General features: G+C 36.0%; 1 pseudogene; it reads left to right on the top strand.

Annotated features, from left to right (window-relative positions):
- LOC138712452 (maltase A1-like) overlaps positions 1–12,770 on the top strand; it is a 46,103-nt pseudogene extending 33,333 nt beyond the window's left edge.
- Positions 12,771–13,514: the final 744 nt, after the last annotated feature.

The following is a 13,514-nucleotide window of genomic DNA, read 5'->3' as shown; positions in this document are numbered from 1 at the left end:
TGTTGCTCCAAGATATTTGAATTTTTCCACCCCTTCGAAGGATAAATCTCCAATTTTTATATTTCCATTTCGTACAATATTCTGGTCACGAGACATAATCATATACTTTGTCTTTTCGGGATTTACTTCCAAACCGATCGCTTTACTTGCTTCAAGTAAAATTTCCGTGTTTTCCCTAATCGTTTGTGTATTTTCTCCTAACATATTCACGTCATCCGCATAGACAAGAAGCTGATGTAACCCGTTCAATTCCAAACCCTGCCTGTTATCCTGAACTTTCCTAATGGCATATTCTAAAGCGAAGTTAAAAAGTAAAGGTGATAGTGCATCTCCCTGCTTTAGCCTGCAGTGAATTGGAAAAGCACCAGAGACACATTTTAATTAATCGAACTAGTTTCTTGGGAATACCAAATTCAATAAGAATATCATATAATACTTCCCTCTTAACCGAGTCATATGCCTTTTTGAAGTCTATGAATAACTGATGTACTGTACCCTTATACTCCCATTTTTTTCTCCATTATCTGTCGAATACAAAAAAATCTGATCGATAGTCGATCTATTACGCCGAAAACCGTACTGATGATCCCCAGTAATTTCATCTACGTACGGAGTTAATCTTCTCAAAAGGATATTGGACAAAATTTTGTACGACGTCAACAAAAGTGATATTTCTAATCTTTTAGTACTTTGATTTTTATTATATTGTCGACCTGGTTGGCGAGTTGGTATAGCGCTGGTTTCCTATGCCCAAGGTTGCGGGTTCGATCCCGGGCCAGGTCGATGGCATTTAAGTGTGCTTAAATGCGACAGGCTCATGTCAGTAGATTTACTGGCATGTAAAAGAACTCCTGCGGGACAAAATTCCGGCACATCCGGCGACGCTGATATAATCTCTGCAGTTGCGAGCGTCGTTAAATAAAACATAACATTTATTATATTTGTAAATTTAATATTAATTGTAATTATAATTGTAATTGTATTCTTAATACTGTAGTTGTAATCGCCTGGTAGAAGGGAAGAGAAGGCCTGATGGCCTTATCTTTACGAGGTTAAATAAATAAATAAAATAAAATAAAATAGAATAAAAATATAATAATTCAAAACTTTTTAATGTGCTGGTCAAGTTTATATCATCGCTGAAATTTTGCTTATGTGTCTCTTTATGATCTTCACAGTGATTTATTTGCTCTGCTGTTGCAGTTAGGCAGCCACGATCAGCATCGAGTCGCAAGTCGGTTGGGAACACACCTCGTGGATGCGATGAACATCCTGGCTATGCTGCTGCCTGGCGTCGCTGTCACGTACTACGGCGAAGAGATCGGCATGGAGAACACCAACGTCACGTGGGAGCAGTGCCGCGACGTGCGGGGCGTTCATTCTGGCTCCGACCGCTACTTGGAAAGAACCCGAGACCTGGAGAGAGCGCCTTTCCACTGGGACAATACTACAAGCGCAGGTACGAATATAATGTGGGGTTCACTTCAGTTAACCACTGCAGTCTTACAAACGCAATTATGCACCATGTGGGAGATACAGTAACATGGCTTAAGTCAGCAATATTAAAACATAGTAAGCACTTGAAAATAATGTGTCCACAATTTACTGTTTATGATCTGCTGGAATACAATTTCGATAAAACCTTTCGCACCGTTTAACTGTTTCACTACAAAAATAGCTGTTGTTTGTTTCTCCACTCAAATGAGAATTCCGAAAAAAATGAATGTCTGAACCTGCCGAAACATTTGAAATGTTGGAAGCGCATTGTTCGCTTGCTTCAGATATCTTATCAAATCATTAATTATGACAGTTTCATTAACTTCGAGACGATTTAATATGTGTATTATTTTTACACATTGATTGTAAACAATAGAATTACGCAAGAATTTCCATTGGTTATGAAAGTAAAGAGGCATAATCACCGGTAAAATTGCTGATGAGGGATCACGCCCCTATACTTGTTTTTTTGAAAGATGGGACATGACAGGAGCGTTGCGATCGGAAAAACAATTGAATGTCACATACCGTGGTAGGCCTGTTGCTATGGTAACAACGGTTGAGTTGCCAAACTTAAGGGTGGTTCACAATAAACCGGGAACGAGAACCAGAATGAAAACGAGAAGTAGAGGATATGAATATGAACATTTTTGATTCACAATAAACCGAGAACGTAGACGATATGTATGTCAATAACGATATGTAAAGTCGAGATTACGCATTCTGATATTATTTGTGTATAATTGACCAATGGCGTTCTCTCATGAGTAAAGGCAGCCAACATAACACAGGTTAACCAACTTCGAAATTTCAACTGAAACATTTCATTAGGTACGGTACTATAAATATGCCCATGCATCTTTATTATCACAACCTATTTTAAGTCTACCATAACGTAAAATAATTAGAGAAGAAACATTTGTAATAGAACAAAAATGAACACAACAATAATTGTTTAATTGAAGCATGAATATGTAGTGTGTAATACAACCAATACAGTTATAAAATATGATTCGCTTCTGATCGGTGTTCAAAGATGCAGCTATTGAAAGCCACATATTCTCCTTCATTTTCTCATCTTTACACGAGGCGCGTCGCTTATCGTAAACTTGAGGATTTTCCTCAACACTCAATATTAGAATCTCATCAAATGAAACTTGCTCCATGATGCACAGCACAGAACAAAATAATGCATAGGTTATGTCACGGTCTTCTTGCTACAAAATATACGACGACAAAATAGCTTTTAGATGGCAATAGAATGAATCTAGTGGGCTGTGATCGGAAACGTGAACGCCAAAGTTGAAACTTGGCCAACTTTCCGTTCCCGATCCCGGGCTCCGGCAAGCTTTTCGTTAATTGTGAATGCTCACATTTAAATGTACACACTTTAACAATTTTACCGTTTTCGTTTTCGTTCCGATTCTCGTTTCCGGTTTATTGTGAACCAGCCTTTACAGTTCCCACGTGGCGAGTGCTTAATAGCTCTCTTGGCGACACAATGTTAGCATTGGTATGTTTCGTCTTTCATTCTCTGTCGATTTTTGTATTGTTTTCTTACCTTCGCGTCAATTGTCAATGAATGTTTTAATGTCATCCATCTTAACGACAATTGCTAGCTTCCATCAGCTGGCAGTGTGGTAGTCCATATTGGCAACATGGCAAGCTCGGCCGCTTAACTGTCATGTCCCATCTTAAAAAAAAAACAAGTATAAATGCAGTGTTTATCTTGGCTAAACTAGCGCAGAGTTAGTTCCTTTCGAACTCCGTTTACATACCTTCAAATGTTTATAGAGTTCTCTCCTCAGTTATACCAATATAACTTTCGTGACATTACGAAAGTTTCGCACTAGTGTATATGGATCTGTGCAGAAATTTCGAACGCTGGTGATTTTTTGTTTTGTGATGTCAGTACTTGTCTGAAATAAGTAGTCCTGCGTTTGGTTACCTAGAAGCTCCAAGCAACTCGCAACAGTGTAGCTATGTATGGAGAATAGCGCAGCGTACACAGTTCAGGTTTGGTGTTCAGCGACAAGCCGAAACAAAACAAAGCTAGGCGCTTGGAGATCAGTGCTCTAATAGAAGGAAACTAGTTCGATTAATTAAAATGTGTCTCAGTGAAACATACAGCAGAGTCCGTATAGGTCAGTTTCTATCTGATGCTTTTCCAATTCACTGCGGGCTAAAGCAGGGAGATGCACTATCACCTTTACTTTTTAACTTCGCTCTAGAATATGCCATTAGGAAAGTTCAGGATAACACAGAGGGTTTGGAATTGAACGGGTTACATCAGCTTCTTGTCTATGCAGATGACGTGAATATGTTAGGAGAAAATAGACAAACGGTTAGGGAAAACACGGAAATTTTACTTGAAGCAAGTAAAGCGATCGGTTTGGAAGTAAATCCCGAAAAGACAAAGTATATGATTATGTCTCGTGACGAGAATATTGTACGAAATGGGAATATAAAAATTGGAGATTTATCCCTCGAAGAGGTAGAAAAATTCAAATATCTTGGAGCAACAGTAACAAATATAAATGACACTCGGGAGGAAATTAAACGCAGAATAAATATGGGAAATGCGTGTTATTATTCGGTTGAGAAGCTCTTATCATCCAATCTGCTGTCCAAAAAACTGAAAGTTTGAATTTATAAAACAGTTATATTGCCGGTTGTTCTGTATGGTTGTGAAACTTGGACTCTCACTCTGAGAGAGGAACATAGGTTAAGGGTGTTTGAGAATAAGGTGCTTAGGAAAATATTTGGGGCTAAGCGGGATGAAGTTACAGGAGAATGGAGAAAGTTACACAACACAGAACTGCACGCATTGTATTCTTCACCTAACATAATTAGGAACTTAAAATCCAGACGTTTGAGATGGGCAGGGCATGTAGCACGTATGGGCGAATCCAGAAATGCATATAGAGTGTTAGTTGGGAGACCGGAGGGAAAAAGACCTTTAGGGAGGCCGAGACGTAGATGGGAGGATAATATTAAAATGGATTTGAGGGAGGTGGGGTGAGATGATAGAGACTGGATTAATCTTGCTCAGGATAGGGACCAATGGCGGGCTTATGTGAGGACGGCAATGAACCTTCGGGTTCCTTAAAAGCCATTTGTAAGTAATTAAATAGAAGGATTTAGCAGCACTTCAATAGAAAAGAATGAAACACTTTTTTTTCAGAAAGAAGGAAAAATATTTCATTTGAAACACACAAAATGTTTACAGTCACTCGTAAATGTGTAGAGATTCTTGAAGCAAGTAGTCAGAGTAAATAATTTTGTTACATTAACATTCTCCGATTGCTAGCTGGAGAGTCACGGAGACGATTGGTCTAGGGAAGAGTGGGTTTACCTGCTCGAAAAATAGATACTCAGCGAAATTTAGCGTAGTAGCTGGTGAGGGTTGTATGGTTGGTAATGCGCCTAGCTGGGGGCAACGTGAACATTTTCAGATGGACGAATTTCTAGGATTTGTTATCCCCCTTCAAGATAACATTATGTATAATGCGTACATTTTATCTTTCCATGCTCGCGGAGGTAAAGCGCAATCGGCAGTGCACAGCGCAGCTGACCATGCGAGCGTGGAAAGATAAAATATATGCACCGTATATACTCAAATAACTGTAAATATCATAAAGTTTAAGAGTCAGGGATATCATTTTTCTGTCTCTAGCCTTCAGAATAGCGTCCACTCTTAGTCAACTGATTATGACGATGACGTGGATAATGATAATGATGCAAATGCAACTGTATTTGTCTTTTATATTCTGTTGTTAAATTTTCTTTGAAAAAATGGTAGCCTAGTTCTCGAAACATGATGCCTCTGAGTTTCAGCAATTTTAAGAAATTTACGAATCTTTGTGTGCACTGTCGCAATAGTGATTTGACGTGGGTGTATTTTCTCTTTGAAGGTTTCTCTTCAAATTCTTCAACGTGGCTTCCCTTAAATAATCAGTACAAGAATCTCAGCTTAGCACAGCAGAAACGTGAAATCAGGAGTCATTATAAAGTGTACAAGCAACTGATGGATCTACGTAAGACTAGAACCATTCAGCATGGGAATTACGAAGTCGCTGCCGTGAACGACAACGTCCTCGTGGTATCCAGGTACTCTCGTTGTAGGCTACTTGGTTTCATTTAAGGACATACGCTATTGCATTGTACTTTTTCCCATATAGTTCTCTATGTTCCTCCAATTTTATACAACAGAATTTCGTACCTTGCTACCTTCAGAAAAACACAAGTCTATTTTCCAGTTTTATCTTTACTTTCTTCAGGACTTCGACTGGAGAAATATAGTGAAAATGGCGAAGATATCTCTACAAACAAAATTTACTTTATGCTCGACCATGCCGAAATGTAGTAATTATACACCTGGTAGCAGCCTTTTAATGGATCGTATTAAAGTACACCTATTCATTAAAGTTCAGGTGTTCCACCAATCAGGAAACACCATTGTAGCAATATGAAAGCGCTAGTATAGATTATTCTCGGATATGCAATCGAAAGACAACTAGCGAAACGTGACGGAGGCTGGAAATCCAAAACTGTCGCAGAAGGTTATGTTCTGTTACTATAATAATTAGCGTTAATTGTAAATAATATTCAAATAAATTCAATTTGTCATCTCGTTTTTCAATGTCTAAATCAATTTCAAGATTATATAAAGATTAATGTTTATTTTATTCTCTAGATTATATTAAGGTCAATGACATTTGTTTCTCGGAAAAAATCAATACTTTCGCGTATGCGCACATCTCACAATTTACGAGATATTGCACAAGGTCGCTTCCGTTCCCCAGTCAGATAAGAATAACATGAATACTTATGAATAATTTCGAGTTAGAAATATGGTCGAGCATAAAAAGTCGTATGAAACTTGCCTATAATGGTAATTAAGATGCTCGTATGACAATTATGAAACTCGCTTTCGCTCGTTTCATAAACATACTTGCGTCTTAATTACTACCATTATAGGTTCGTTGCATAATGTACTATTTTGATACCTCTTAGAAACGTTTTCATTAATTTCAAAAGAATGTCTACATTCTGTGTCTGGTTAATGACTACAATATTATTACTTATACAGGGTGAAAGAGATATAACTGCTTTATTTTGAACTACGTAGTAATATATAGCAAGAAAACTAGTAGATAAGTTCGAATAATTGTTTCTCTGTCTATAATGGTTATTGAAAAAAAAATTGAGTTTGTATTGAGAGACTGGAAATGCATACGTTGCAATGTTGCAAAAGCGCAATGCTTGATTCCCCATAAATTTAAAGCATATCTAGGCAGGCCTATTCACGATTATTAAATGTTGGTATTGTCCTTTATTGACTTCACCTTTAGAATTCTACGAACAGACTGGCATAAGACTCGCTACAGCTGAGATACAACGTAAGAACGCAGATAGACAGTGTACATTTTCCTAGCAACTCTTAAGTGCAGGGATGCCAGATTTCCGTCACACTGTAAATACGTTTTCAATCAGTTAATTTTGTACATCACACAAATGAAGCGTTTATCGAAGAATTGACAAAGGAATATTTTTTTCGGCTTGTTCTTCGCGTTGAAATCTTATCATCAGGGAAAGGATTTATATGTAAATACATATTTACTTATAAAGCTAATATAATTTATATTTTGCATTATCTTTATGTTTCACAATGTGTAGGGTTGAAAAATCCTACTTTTATTTTCCATATTTTTCCATATTTTAGAGGTTAGTACATATTTTCGTTAATTTCCATATATTTTCCATATTTCATATAAAACAGTCCATATTATATTAGGTTTAACAATAAAACAAAACAAAATTCCATTAACTTTTAAAAATACATTTCAACAATAGAGATTTAAACACATGTTCAGTAATCCCTTTAACATCAGAGTTATTTGAAAATTAGCAGTCCTATCAACAATGGGAAAGTAAGTTACAAAACTGTATTAATTTAATTTAAAATTTTTAACAGACTTCAGTTGTGCAGCTCAACAGTTAAATGCCAGTCAGAGTACACATAGGTTCAGTTTTGTAAATCATACTATAAAGACGGTAAATATGCCAAAAGTACGTCATTTAGTCAATTTAAAATCAAAACTAACAAGTTACATTTCAGAATTTAAAGAAGATGGTTTATCAACTGACAATAAAATATTATTTTGTAATTTGTGTCAGTGTGCAGTATCATCTACACAAAAGTTCCTGGTGCAACAACACATTACAACTAGTAAACATCAGGCCAACAAACAACTAAATTCCAAGCAGAGACAATTGTTTTTAACACAACCAACAACATCGAATGTAAGATCTGAGTTTAACATCGACCTGTGCCGTTCTCTCATCTCTGCTGATATTCCTCTCTACAAACTAAAGAATAAGGTCTTCAGGGAATTCCTTGAAAAATATACTCAACATACAATCCCGGATGAGTCAACACTTAGGAAGACGTATGCTCCATTCATCTACGATGAGACAATACAGAAGATAAGAGATGAAATTAAAGATAGTTCAATTTGGGTTTCCATTGATGAGACTCCCGACAAAGAAGGTAGACTTGTTGGTAATGTAGTTATCGGTTTGTTAAGTGAACAATATTCTGAACGAATTCTTTTACATTGTGATGTTCTAGAAAAGTGCAATAACAAAACTATAGTTAAACTGTTCAACGAAGCTATGGGTATCCTGTGGCCAAAGGGTATTATGTACGATAATGTGTTATTCTTTATTAGCGATGCTGCCCCTTATATGGTCAAAGCTGGACAAGCATTAGCTGTTGTATATCCTAAATTGACTCATTTTACTTGTGTGGCGCATGCATTTCATCGTGTGGCAGAAGTGGTCAGAGACAATTTCCCTAAAGTAGATTTGTTGATTTCATCAGTGAAAAAAGTATTTCTCAAAGCTCCCAGTAGAGTTAACGTGTTGAAAGAAATGTACCCTGAAATTCCATTGCCACCAAAGCCAATTTTAACTAGATGGGGTACATGGCTAGAAGCAGTTGAATATTATGCCGAACATATAGACTCTATTAACAATGTTCTCCTTGCATTGGACTCTGAAGATGCAGTCTCAATTGATACTGCGAAAACAGTTACCTGTGACATAAGTGTGAAGAATGACTTAGCTCACATTCAGCATACATTTTCATGCATCATAAAAACGCTCAAAAGTCTCCAAAATAGGCACCTTTCACTATCTGAAAGTTTTGAAATTATAAATAGTACTGTGGAACAACTGAATCGTGGTAGAGGTAAAGTTGCAGATGCAGTAAGAGCTAAGGTGGACATGTACTTTCAAAAAACCCTGGATATGAAGAACTACAAAAGGTTGTTGCTGTGATGAGTGGTGAATCAACAGTGAAGATTAACTTGGACTTATCCCCAGCAGACATTGTGAAATTGAATTATGTACCAGTTACTTCTTGTGACGTCGAACGCTCTTTTAGTCAGTATAAATCTATCCTCAGAGACAATAGAAGAAGATTCACTTTTCAGCACTTGAAAGAAATGTTTGTAACCTATTGTTATGGTAACAGACAATAAAAATTGTGTTTTGTTGAAACTACATTGGAAGATAAGGTACGTCCATTATATTTTTTGTTTAGTTTGATTAAAATGTACCAATATTTAACGTACATAGTCATTTTTTTATAATTTTAAGTCCATATTTAATTCCATATTTTGGTAAAAATCCATATTTAATTCCATATTTTGGTAAAAATAACTACATATATATTTACATATTTCATATATTTTTAGTCCATATAAATCCGTTCCCTGCTTATCATTCATACTTCTCAATACCCAATAGTTTTACCATAAATGAGATTTAGACTTTAGACAAAAGTTATTTTTTTTTCGGCTAAACCGTTATTCAAATACCAAATTGGCATTAGACTTTTTGGTTACTTACAACCTAAAGATTCTGTTCTCAAAATTAATGCAGTTATACCCCTTTCATCCTGTATAGTTGAGATTAAGACAACAATGATATCTTGCAATGTATCTTTTGACGCCAGGTTGATTTTTGAAAAAGGCAAAAACTTTATTTCAGATTTTTTTTTAAGTGCAGGACATCGATATTTAACAAAGGAATTCAAAATATTTGTACTGTATAAAAATTAAAAATATCTCTTATGATTGGTAAAATTTATGAATTTAATGGGTTTAGGAATGGAATAAAAGATCTCCTCACAATAGCCATCTTTCAAACTGTCTAATGTTTGGTTTGATACATATATAAATGTAGGCTATATATAATTATATAGTCGACCTGGTTGGCGAGTTGGTATAGCGCTGGCCTTCTATGCCCAAGGTTGCGGGTTCGATCCCGAGCCAGGTCGATGGCATTTAAGTGTGCTTGAATGCAACGGGCTCATGTCAGTAGATTTACTGGCATGTAAAAGAACTCCTGCGGGACAAAATTCCGGCACATCCGGCAACGCTGATATAACCTCTGCAGTTGCGAGCGTCGTTAAATAAAACATTATATATATTTAATTTTTAAGTTACCTACACCGTTCCCCAAAATTATTGTTCCGTTTTGACAATACTTTATCCAAGTAACTATTAAAGCTCCAAAACCGCAATGAGTGCCAATAGATAGGCAATATCTCCAAGTTTTGTTTTGTGCCCCACAAGTTCTAGTTATGAGAACCTCTGGTCACACGACATACATCTGATTTCATGAATTCATACCTAAAAAGGAAGCAAATAAATTTTATTCCATTCTGTATAGCTCGTGGTGTTTTTCTTGTCCGTTATTTAACGACGCTGTAACAACTACTAGGTCATTTAGCGTCGATGTAGCCTAATAGCGAGATGGTATTTGACGAGATTAGGCCGAGAATTCGCTATAGATTACCTGATATTTGCTTTACGGTTAGAGAAAACCTCGGAAAACCTCAACCAGGTAATCAGTCCAAGCGTACTCCGAATCAGAAGGCAAGCGCCTCTGCCGACTGAGCTACGGTGGTGGCCTCTCATGGTGCTAAGAGCCTTGTGAAGAAAACAAACATTTTCATTATCCCTAATACTGAATTTTATAGATTTGAGTTAAAATATTTTAATGAAATTAAAATGTATAATAGCAGGACAAGCAAAACAATAGTAATTGAAAAATTTGATTTTAGAGCTTTGGAAGGTATGGAGTCGTATATAGCGCTGTTGAACTTTGCTGCAACGAAAGAGATGCTGAATGTGACAGAGCTGTTTGACGGTCTTGGAGACGATCTAAGATTATACGTTGCCAGCGTTCATTCCAAGCGCATGCCGGGGTAAGTCATAAATAAAACTGATCCCGATTGTGACTCTAGAGAGAGTGATATGATTCAAGAAATTCCAATATCGTAAAATATAATTAAAATTATTTAAAATGTATATTGAACCACATCATTTAGGAATGTATTAAGAACCACAATTAATTTATAATGTTATGATAAGTATGAAAATTAAAAGATAATGTCAAAATTTAATAATTTATTTGAGAGAGAACTTTATACTCAATACGTTTTGAAACTACATTTCAGCACTTCAACGCTCTTACTACAAGGGACATCATTTTATTTTTACTAATATTTTTAATATTAATCTGGCTATATCTTTGAATTAGAGGTCTAGAACCGGAAACACCGCTTGCTCCCCCTTCCAAGACTGGAGTTCGATGATACTGGAGTAAAATACAAATCACTTTACTACGTATAGGAGGGAAGAAAAGTAGTTGATCCATTTATGTAAACTAGGAAATATCGCAATTTTAAGTTTGATAATTTTCATTAGGTTTTGTTTAACCAAAATACAGTATTATATTAACACTTAGTGTTTTTACTCACGAATTGAGCTATCCATTCGGACGTATTAATTATGCAGTGTATATTGTACTGTTACAGCACATTAGCGTACAATATAGAGAATGAAGTTAAATTGAAAAATAATTATAATATGGATATTTAAACACATTTTTAAAATGGTGTCCGTTCATTTCGATACAGGCTTCAGTTCTTTTGTGCACATTACTGCACTATAGACTATTGTACCTAATTCCAATTACCAGTTTCGTCCTTCGTACTAGTAACTCATGTTGAAATAATTCTGTACCTACTCTATAAAAGAGTACTTTACGTACTGTAAATTTAATCTTCACTTCTGCCCGATCCGAAAAGATAAAATTACTCAGAAATGCTATCTATTGTCCGTCCAAGTGGTTATATCGCAGGGTCGTAGAAAGGGGGAGGGATCACGTGACAGTTAATTACTTAACGAGGCCCTTTTACTTAAGTTATTTTAAACAGTTGTATAATATTACGTAGACGTCCAATTCCTAACAGAAATTTATCTTTTCAGAAAAGAGCTAAGACAGCCCAGCTACTAGACTTTACAGAGGGGCAAACATAAGCAGGTGGGGGAAACCAGGATGCGACGTAGGCAAACGGACGACAGTACCTATGCAAAAATATGATTCAATATTGAAAACTCTTTCGTCACTGGAAATCGCGAATATATTTCTGGAACGTACTATACTCACTAACTCAGTACTGCATACGCGGCTTTGGCTCTGTGTGGCGAACGATTGTATGTTTACTAGTAGAGGGGTGGGAGTGAAGTACATTCCAAAACTCAGGTACAATAAAAATTGAAGTAAAAATAAAATGATGTCCCTGTAATAAACCGTGTATAGTCTTTATACGAGACTTATGCAGAGTTGGATCAGAAAACGTTACTAGTAAACCATGCATAAGCGATGGATTAGAAGGCAAGCGCTTCTTTCGACTGAGCTACGCTGGTGGCTCCTCATGGTGCTGAATTTAATCACAATGCAATAATGTTTTGTTTCAGTGAGATTATATCCATAACCAGTCTGGGGATGGAACCGAATGAAGCACTTGTCTTTGGTACTGCAGTCTAATAACAGGTTCCCGTGTGTGAGATTAAAGTTACCTATGGAGAATGGATGGATGATTGACATAAAGAAATAGCCTATATCTGTTTAGAATGACAATTTCGAACGATCGTAGTATAATCGCAGCTATTAGTTTATGGATTAGTGTATCTTTATGTAATATATATTTGTATATTAAATATTTGATCACTGAATTAAGTCTCTTAGACAATGAAACAGATTCTGTAAGTCACTAAAATGTGACAGAATAGATATGTAAACGATTTACAATAAATTATGTCATTATATGTGAACATATTATCGTACGGGGCATTTTGATTTTACTCCCCTGCTCCCCAAAAATATTTGAGGGGTTTATTTTGTGTCAAGAAATCAAGGAAAAAATAATTTTTAAAAAGTATATAAAAATTGCAAATTTTTCTCTCCAGAGTACCTAGATAAATACCTTAAGCTATTATTATAGGCTTACTGTATAATCTATGTAATTCCATAAACTTAGTCATATTTTTAATAATACAGTGAAACTTCTCTTAACGGACACTTCTCAATAGCGGACATTTTAAAATTCCCCTGCAAAATAACAATGGTCCTTATGATAAAATTCTTCCAAATATAGCGGACATTCTCAATAACGGACGCGGACACTGAAATGTATCTCCCAACAACAATTAAAACATCCAAATAACGGACAGTGTGAAAGGGGGGAAAAAAGAATAAAAAGACGGTTGTAAATTAAACGGAATTCTAACGGAATTCTTTGCAACAATCATTATCGTGCATTTGAACGTTCTTGTACTTTATTGAAGGTAAGCAGCAGTGTTGCCAATCCAGCGGTTTTCCCGCTAGATCTAGCTTTTTTCGGCGTTAGTTTAGCGGGTAAAATTTATGAAATTTGTATTGCTGATATAGAGATTTAGCGGGTATTTTTAACACTCACAGCGGCAAAATAATATAATTTTATATTGACAATATAACAATTTAGCGGTTTCTGCACGGCTTCACAGCGGATTTTTAAGAATCGAGTTGGCAACACTAGTAAGCAGCACAGTTGTCAATTATTGTGATACTGTACGTGAGTAGTCCGTACTTTCTTAGTTTGAGTGTTCGGAAGTACA

The sequence above is a fragment of the Periplaneta americana genome, chromosome 13 (genome assembly GCF_040183065.1).
Source record: "Periplaneta americana isolate PAMFEO1 chromosome 13, P.americana_PAMFEO1_priV1, whole genome shotgun sequence".
Lineage (NCBI taxonomy): Eukaryota > Metazoa > Arthropoda > Insecta > Blattodea > Blattidae > Periplaneta > Periplaneta americana.
This window is presented reverse-complemented; position numbering and strand designations above follow the sequence as displayed.